This window comes from Mastomys coucha, unplaced genomic scaffold, assembly GCF_008632895.1.
Source record: "Mastomys coucha isolate ucsf_1 unplaced genomic scaffold, UCSF_Mcou_1 pScaffold9, whole genome shotgun sequence".
Taxonomy (NCBI): Eukaryota; Metazoa; Chordata; class Mammalia; order Rodentia; family Muridae; genus Mastomys; species Mastomys coucha.
This window is the reverse complement of record NW_022196915.1, coordinates 66674098-66682594: the sequence shown is the minus strand read 5'-3', so window position 1 is coordinate 66682594 and position 8497 is coordinate 66674098. Positions and strand designations below refer to the sequence as shown.

Below are 8497 nucleotides of genomic sequence, written 5' to 3'. Positions count from 1 at the left end.
ACCAACTCCAGGCTGCAGGCTTCAGTTCCAGCTCATGTAGCTGAACCAGATTGGCAATGGGTATGTCCTTGTGCCTCTGTAGCTCCATGCAGAAGGGACTACAGTGCTTGGCTAGGCACATGCTCTGTGTCTCATTAGCACCCATACCCTCATCACAGGCACCTACAGGGGAATGCTTGTGCCCACAGAGTTCTCTCTGAGACCTCCTCCATCAGATTTTGAGCCCAGAGAAAGCCAGTGGGATGGTCATTTACATTCCTCACCCCACCTCCTTGTATAAGAGCTGAATACATGGAATGCCAGTGTATATTATGAGGCCTGGCTGCACGGACACTCCAGGTTCAGCTCTGTGTCCCAGTCGCCCCCTCCCCTACCCCCTGTCCTTTCATACCTAGAGCAGAGGGTTGAACTGCTTCACCAGGTAGGATTGACTTGATGTTCTGTGCTGAGATCAAGGTGAACATGGTCCTCTGGAGTGCCTATGGCTGTGCCAGGATCCTCCTCCTCACAGGGGAAAATCAACAACGTTGAGACAAAACACTTATCAGAACTCAAGCCACAAAACTAAAACAAATACAAGTCCAACTCCTCACAGTGTCACTGGAAAATTCAAAACTCAAACAAAACCAACACAAAACAACAGACAACACTCCCCCACTCCCACCCCCCCATATACACACACACAACTTTTCTCCTCAAAAAAAAAAAAAAAAAAACAATCATAGATTCTGTGCTCAGACTTCCAGTCCTTTCAAGCCCAGGAGATGCTTGCCCTGCTAAACACACTAAATGCTCTGCTGATGTAATCACTCTCCTCACCCTAGACTTAAACATACCTCTATAGAATGCCACTGAGTGGGTAGGAGTGGTATATATGTAAAATATGCAAGTAGATACCTTCTTGGGCCAGTCCTTAGCACCTCTGGGTCTTTGAGCCACATAAAGACCTAGAGAAATGAACAATGCCCAAGGTTGTATAGGAGTCATTAAGATCTCTTTATAAGTTTTCACATACCAATATATCTGACTTGCTTTTGCAATGTGTGTGTTTCTTACATTGATAGTAAGACCATGGAATCTACAAGCTGTTTACTCTCTACTAAGCAACCCTCCTCCTTGGAGGCATACCTACCACTGGCTTTTACCACTTAAGATAAGTATTTTACAATGTACATTTTCCCACCCACAGTTATCACCCATGTTGGATTGGCATTTCTTGTTTTGGAGGCTCCTGTAATAACAGCTTCCACAGAATGAGGCAATGTCTAATCAGAAGAGAACCATCTTTCAAAGTAATCATCTCTGGATAGTCTTTCTATTGCAAAGGAACCATTAATGATAAAAAAGCAAAAGAACAATCTCTATCCTTTCATCCTCTTTTATGCCAGTAATTACTTATATGTGAGGAATCAATGTCAGAGAAGTTTGTCAGCCCTGAACTACTGTAAGGGATAGTTAAGGGTAAGAGAAAGATTTAGGGAAGTATACTGCAGTCAGTCTTGTTAGAAAATTGCTGCCTACCAATTATTTTTTAAAAGCCCCTGGCTGAAGAATACCACGGGTGGCCTGGTTGGCTGAAGGCTAAAGACATATTAAAGCATCTGTCTAAAGCATAATAAATAGTCTCGTGTTAAGTTTCTTTATGTGTGAAGCGCTCTAAATGCTAAACACTCCCACATGTTAATGATGACATTGTTCTTCCTGCCCAGGAGCCGTCATCATTGCAGAGGGCTCTTTTAACTAGTCATCTTGAATCACTGAGCAGACTGAGTTACTCATATGCACAAGCTTTTCTTGGTTCCTCCGTGATCTGTAGAATTGATTTCTTCAGGGACATGTCAGAAAAATGACTGTTTTTTTTTTTTTTCCTTTCACTCTTGGAAAGGCATTGGCGTTTATTTTAGTACTAGGACATGGGAATGTGATTCTGAGAGCAGGCCACATCTGATGAGCTCATTAATCTTTAGGTGTTTATGCTTAGTGGCATATTTTGGCAATGACTTTTCATGCTAATTACCGATATCAGAGAAGGACAACAGAAGACTTGAGTTGGTTTGGGTAGGGTAGTCTGAAGTTTAAGAAAAAAAAAAAAGAGAGACTCGTTACATTTCTTCTAGACTTTTAATCGTGCCTGATGAGACAACATTTAGAAAAACAAACAATTGTACCTCCATACTAGTGACTGCAGATTCTTTTTGAGCAAATATTTTCAGTGGTATACAGAAGAGCTTTCTTTATTAGAACTAAATATCACAGGAAGCCCCTGGTTATTTGGGCTCTGAGTCTCAGAGGAGAATCGGGGAATCTTGACCTTCCCTCAGAAATCTTCATTCTTATATATTCATCAACTGAAAACTGGAACTGCTTCAGTTGTCTTTCAAGTCATTGCTTCCACATGCACTAGCCAGGAGAGGGACCCATTTAACCACGTTCGGAATCCTTTCCCTTCTTTCTCTCACACAGCCCCTGCCAGCCTCAGCCTCCACCAGTTTTCAGCATTGCTGTTAGCATGCATGTTCAGAAAAGCCATTTAGGATACAGAAAGATGAAGAATAATCTTAAGATTTCATCCACATAGCATCAAAAGATCCAGATGAAGTATGCAAAAGGCAAGTAATCAAACCTATTACTTCCACAATGCTATACATCTGGACGTTTATGTTTGGAAACATCCAGCAATGGTGTTTAAATGCCTGATTGCGTTTTCGCCCATCTTTCCTCCAGCTGTTTGGCATCAACGAGGCCGTCACTGGAAAGGAATATGCTTTGCAGTTGGGGATTCGTTATTAGTATTATCATTGTTTTGTAGTAAACAACTACCTTATTAAAATGCTGCTTTATGAATGAAGGGCAGCTGGAGATTTGGAAAAGAGACATTTTCTGAGGCAAAAATCAGTTCTATGCCACTAGAATGACAAGCTGAATAATATAAAAACTGTATGCTCTATTCTCCCTAAGGACTAAGTCATCAGGAACCTGTGTTTACAGCCCTGAGCTGCTGGTATGCTCATGTTCTATTCTGTTGGTGCTGTTAGATGAAAATCTCTCTTAATATTAAAAGCACTGTGGCAGAAATTTGCTTTAGGTTGCTTGTGTTCCCTTTTCTAGCATATTACCAAAGTATGGATCTATAAAATACATTTTGATTTCTGCTGGAGTAAAATAGAAGGCAAACCAAACAGCCTGGTCAAGGGGAATATTGCAGCCAGCAGAAATAGACACAAAGCAGCAGTCTTGTTTTAAAGCAGGAGGATTTGATGAACAACCTACACCTATACCTTATGACTTTACTCCTAAACTCAAAACACTGGGCATGCTGTTGGCCCCCAACATGTCAAGAAGTCACATCTGTAACACACAATTTACCCTTTGGTAATTTAAATAATACAAATTTTGGTTTGCTGAGCACATAAATACCAGTATATCCCATTATACACAGAATACATTGTAGGTACATTAAGGTAATTTTCATCGAAGGCACACAGAAAAGAAATTAGCTTTCTAATTCCTAATACCACCTGTGGTGTTTTCATAATTCTCCTTTCCTGTTACATAAAATTAGTAATATACATTTGGAAAAAACTTAGACCATAGGAAATTCCTGCTTGTGTGTCAAAGCATGCATCAGCTTTGCAGGACTCTGTACTAGTACCTGTCTAGGCCAGGAATAGTTCCAATGTCATTTAGAACAAAGCAGATAGTGTCCTATCCTGAGACACATTTTCTTTTTGTTTGCTTGTTTGTTTTTGTTTCTTTGTTTGTTTTTGGTTTTTTGTTTGTTTGTTTGTTCTTTGAGACGGGGGTTTCTCTGTGTAGCACTGGCTGTCCTGGAACTCACTCTGTAGACCAGGCTGGCCTTAAACTCAGAAATTTGCCTGCCTCTGCCTCCCAAGTGCTGGGCTTAAAGGCCTGTACCACCACTGCCTGGCTGGATAGTTTCTTTATTTACATTTCAAATGTTATTCCCTTTCCCAGTTCCCCCCTCCTGGAAATCCCCTATCCCTTGCTCCCTCCCCCTGATTCTAAGAGGGTGTGCCCCCATCCACCCACCCACTCCACACATTTTCATTTCTTAACTGAACTAACATTCCAGAACCAAATAAGCAAAGATCAGTTCTGTCTGTGTTGCTGTCTTTGAGCAGTAAGTTCTAAAAGTTGAAGCTATCAAATCTGATTGAAAGAAACAAATCAACCTTACAGCTTTCCAAGATCAACCTTTTTGAAAATTATACCTTGAAAAAAAAAAAACTAAAGTAAGTATTTAGCAGAAGGAGCCTCCCAAATAAAGAAAATGTCTTGCATTACCTCACAAGAAGCAACATTAGTTCATATTCATGTTACCCCACTGCATAGATAATATATTATCAAATTATGGCTGTGTAGTTATTTATATGAAAAGCTATAAGCAAATTGATGGTGTTTTGGGGGAAAAAATCACTTAGGGAAAACAGTTCACCCCAAAGTCACCAAAGTAACATCTAAACACATAGTCTAGAAACAAATCATATTTTATCAACCACTTACGTACTCTACCCTAAGAAAAATCACAGACAACCACTAGAGAACATCAACACTAATCACAAGCTACCCTTAGCATAAAATGAGCATTTAAATTATGTAATATTCGCATAAAAATGACGTTTCTCATCATGTTAATAAAGATTTTTATCAAAAGCGTGTGATCTTCAACTGCTACATACGACTGGCAATCATACACTGCTGATTTTATTAATATCCCTGCACGAAGGAAATTAAGTCAATAAAAAACTCCTTTTACTGTTTTGGTTCAGCTGTGCCTCAAATCCAAGTGAGCTAGTGAAGCTGACTTTAGGCTTGAATCTCATTGTCTAAAGAATCAAGCTTTGGGGTTCACCCGGCCGAGGGAGAACCTTTTCTCCAATGAGAACATAGCAAAGCAAGAAGAAAAGAAAGCAGCAAAGACTGAGAAAGAATGCCTCCTCATGCTTACTTTAATTGGTTTCTGTTTTTCTTCTAACCCAGCCCTCTATTCCTACTCTGCATAAAGCATGTGTCCACACTGAGAGCAACCATTTCCAGTCCCTTTATTGGCAGCTATTCAGTTACACATGTGATATACAATAAACTACACAGCCTCATGAAAAGAAAACACTAACTTCCACGTCAGAGCTCAGAGATACCATAAATCCCATGTCAAGTACAAATGAGAACCGGGCAGATAAGACCATAGTCAACTGGAATTGCCAGGCATGGAGTTAACCTAGATGGGAGTTGAACAAGATACAGCCACAGTCTTTGTAGAAGGATTGGATAAGTCACTTGGTTGGAAAATGTGGCTCAAGGAAAGTAATACACTGGACAAGTTTGAACATGGGGTCTAGAAGAGAAGAACCTGAGAGTGAATTTTAAATGTCAGTGGATCTAAGGTAGCAATGAGAAAACACTGAGGTCAGGTGAAAGGCTTTGCTACCATGTTTCTAGATAAATAATGTCTATAATTGCCTTCTCAGAATACTGATGAAATCCCAAATGATGATCAGACAATATCTGAAGTTGTAAGCCAAGATGCAGCTCAACAACTATCTCAGCATGGATATCTTTCAGGTGAATTATGCACGTGGTATTTGTGTGGCCTAAACTTCTTTCTGCCCCAAAACTTGCTGCCAGAATATACTAAATAGAGACTGAAAGCAAAAGGAAAGTCAGTTAAAATGCCTTGAGACCAAGGTATAAGATGTTAATGGCTTAAATCACAAGATGTATCAGGTGGGAATTTAAGGAGTGTTACAGTGAAGGAATCAGTGGTATGTCATGACAGACAAACCCTAGGCATGGGGAAGTGAAACATACAAATTATTCTACAAGCTTAAAGGACAGTCATGTATCGTTAGGATTTCTATTTTCTAAGAAAAGCTGCATCCATTCCCCAATAGGATTCTCAGGCTTTCTTCTGCTCACCAGCTAAATGGCCAAAGACAGAAGTCCTCAGTGATATCTGCAAAGAGCTCCTATCCTAAGAGATTCTATGAAATTGGATAAAACAAAGATGAGAACAAAGCATTCAGTTACACTGTGAGATCTTGAAACAACTATGTCCTTCATTGTAGGCACTTGTACATCATGCTATGATTTATTAATTGAAAAGCATATCTCTTACTCTTATTGTGAATCAGAGTATAAAATATGACCTTATCAAATGTATAACACAAAGCCTAGCTGGATGACTTCCATAGGAAAGGTACTCATTAAGATTTGTGAAATAGCAGTGAAGGTCTCATAACAGCATGCTCTTTCTATACAATGCCACATACCATCATCTGAATTCAAAACTACAAAACAGGCTTAGGATTCATAGGATTGATATCTGGAACTGTGTATAATATGAGACCTCTATAATAAGTACAACTTACTAAATAATATTGGCCCAGCCAGCTATCATAAAACAGGCTTCTTGGGTAAAGTTTAACACTTAGCAGGAAGTATAGGACATTAACAGTTTTTGCCTAATCAGCATCCCAACCTGAGACCCCCCTATCTCTTCTCCAAGCTAATTCATGAAAAAAAAAGGGCATGGCAGACAGACATCTTCTCCCATCATTCAGGAATAGTGACAGAATGCCCACATGACCTCTGCCTAGTAAAACTAGAGCATTCTGTTCTCTTAACTTCAGTGACTGTCTCAGTAGAAGCATTGTTCCAATTAAGGACATGCAGAGAATGACCGAGCCCAGAAGATGTAAGTTGGTAGAACCACCATACCATACTTGGAGGTGATTTCCTAAGGGTGAAATCAGCAAACTAAAAGAAAGGCTGAGGTGGTATGGAGCACATTGATGCAACTATTTCTGATGAATAATTTAAGTCAAACAATGAGTTCCACCATTGGATTGAAGCCAATTAGTTGAATTCTATTACAAGCTCAAAAAAAAAAAAAAAAAAAAAAAAAAAAAAAAGCAAAAACAAAAAAATTAATGTTTTCCAGAACTGGGAAAGGAATTATCAGAAAGAGACTCTAACACAAGTGATCTGCTGAGGGAAGTCAGGAAAGAGATCTGTTGGGGCCTGTTGATGAGAAATTGAAAAGCTGTTTTGCCTTCTTGGTATGTGTTTGCACAGCTGCTGGTAAAATTGTCCATATTTTAGATTCAGATCGAGTACCTTTTAAAGCCAGAGAAGGGGAGATCAAGGATTAAAAGGAATTGGCTACACTTATAAGAAAAAGTCACCATTAAATTGCCAATACGTCTCCAATTGAAAACAGAAAGATAAAAATATATTAATGCCAAAACAGACACTTTCTGGCTAAAACCAACATTCTAAGAAAAATGAGAATCGGCATGTTTTGGGGCAGGAAAAAAAATTTCTAAATTGAATTCAATTAAAGTTAGTGAAAAACAAAAAGAGGAAAAAAATCAAGAGGAGTGATTGGTTTTGGTTATTTATTTTGTTGTTATTGTTGTTGTTGTTTGAGTCTTGATAACCACGTCCAAACCCCGAAGCCTCCCTTAAACATAGAATATAAAAATCTGGTCTTAAGTAAAAATGTTATTAACCAACAGCCAAAGGAAATCTGTTGGAATTCAGTCTGGGGCCAAATGTTCCAAGTGGTCCTGAAGAGACCCTGGAAGCCATTTAGGCTGGAGGCCAGGGAGAGTCTCGAGGGAGTCGTCTAGCTCTGTGCTCAGAATAAAACCTCTGGGCTGGAACAGGACTCAAACACTTGCTGCAGTTTTGAAGGTGGAGCTGATCAAACACAAACAAATATGAAAGTCTTACCCAGAAAACAGGGCCTTTAAACAAGCAAATCCCTTTTTGAAATGGCAAATCTGCCCTCTAGCTCATTTCAGATGTACTCACAAAAGATGCGCACCAAGAAAGATCATCTCTGTGATCAGAATCTGGGGAGGACATATTGGCTGGTCTAGGAAGATGAGCTTTGGTCAAATGGGATAGAGAGAATCGAAGAAGGGGGCAAAGAGTGGGCACGTGGAATGGAAACAGGCCCCTTCCCCTAGAGGTTGAAGCCTTTCGCCAGTTGAGAAATTCCAACATCATTAACAATATTTGCTTAAGGTTTTTCTCCCCTCTCAGCTACAAAGCTGCCATTTTCTAGGAATCTCACCAGAAATCCCCTTTATAGGATATGTTAATTTGTTTCTCAGTTTCTGTGGTAAAACATTATGATCTAAAGCAATTTGGTGGTGAAAGGGTTTCGTTCCACTTAGAGATTACAGTTCATCATTGAGGGAAGCCAAGGCAGGAACTCGAGGCAAGAACCTCAAGGACCCTGCTTACTGGCTCATTCCATCTGACTCACACAACTAGCTTTTCTATGCATCCCATCCACTCAGGAATGTAGTGCCCACCATAGACTTGACTCTTCTACATCAATTAACAATCAAGAAAACTCCCCACAAACATGTTCTTAACCCAATCTGGTAGAGGCCATTCCTCAGTTGAGAATTTCTCTTCCAAGGTATGTCAAGTTGAAAACTGAAGCTAACTGTGATACAATAAA

The 8497-nt window shown here is 39.6% G+C and overlaps 1 long non-coding RNA gene across 1 annotated transcript in view; it reads right to left on the bottom strand.

Moving 5' to 3' along the window:
• Nucleotides 1-400: 400 nt before the first annotated feature.
• LOC116085096 overlaps nt 401-8497 on the bottom strand; it is an 18020-nt gene continuing 9923 nt past the window's right edge. The window contains exons 2-3 of the long non-coding RNA XR_004116416.1: nt 898-947; nt 401-504 (exon numbers count right to left, since the gene is read on the bottom strand). This is a non-coding gene — a long non-coding RNA (uncharacterized LOC116085096). The remainder of the gene's footprint in view (nt 505-897; nt 948-8497) is intronic.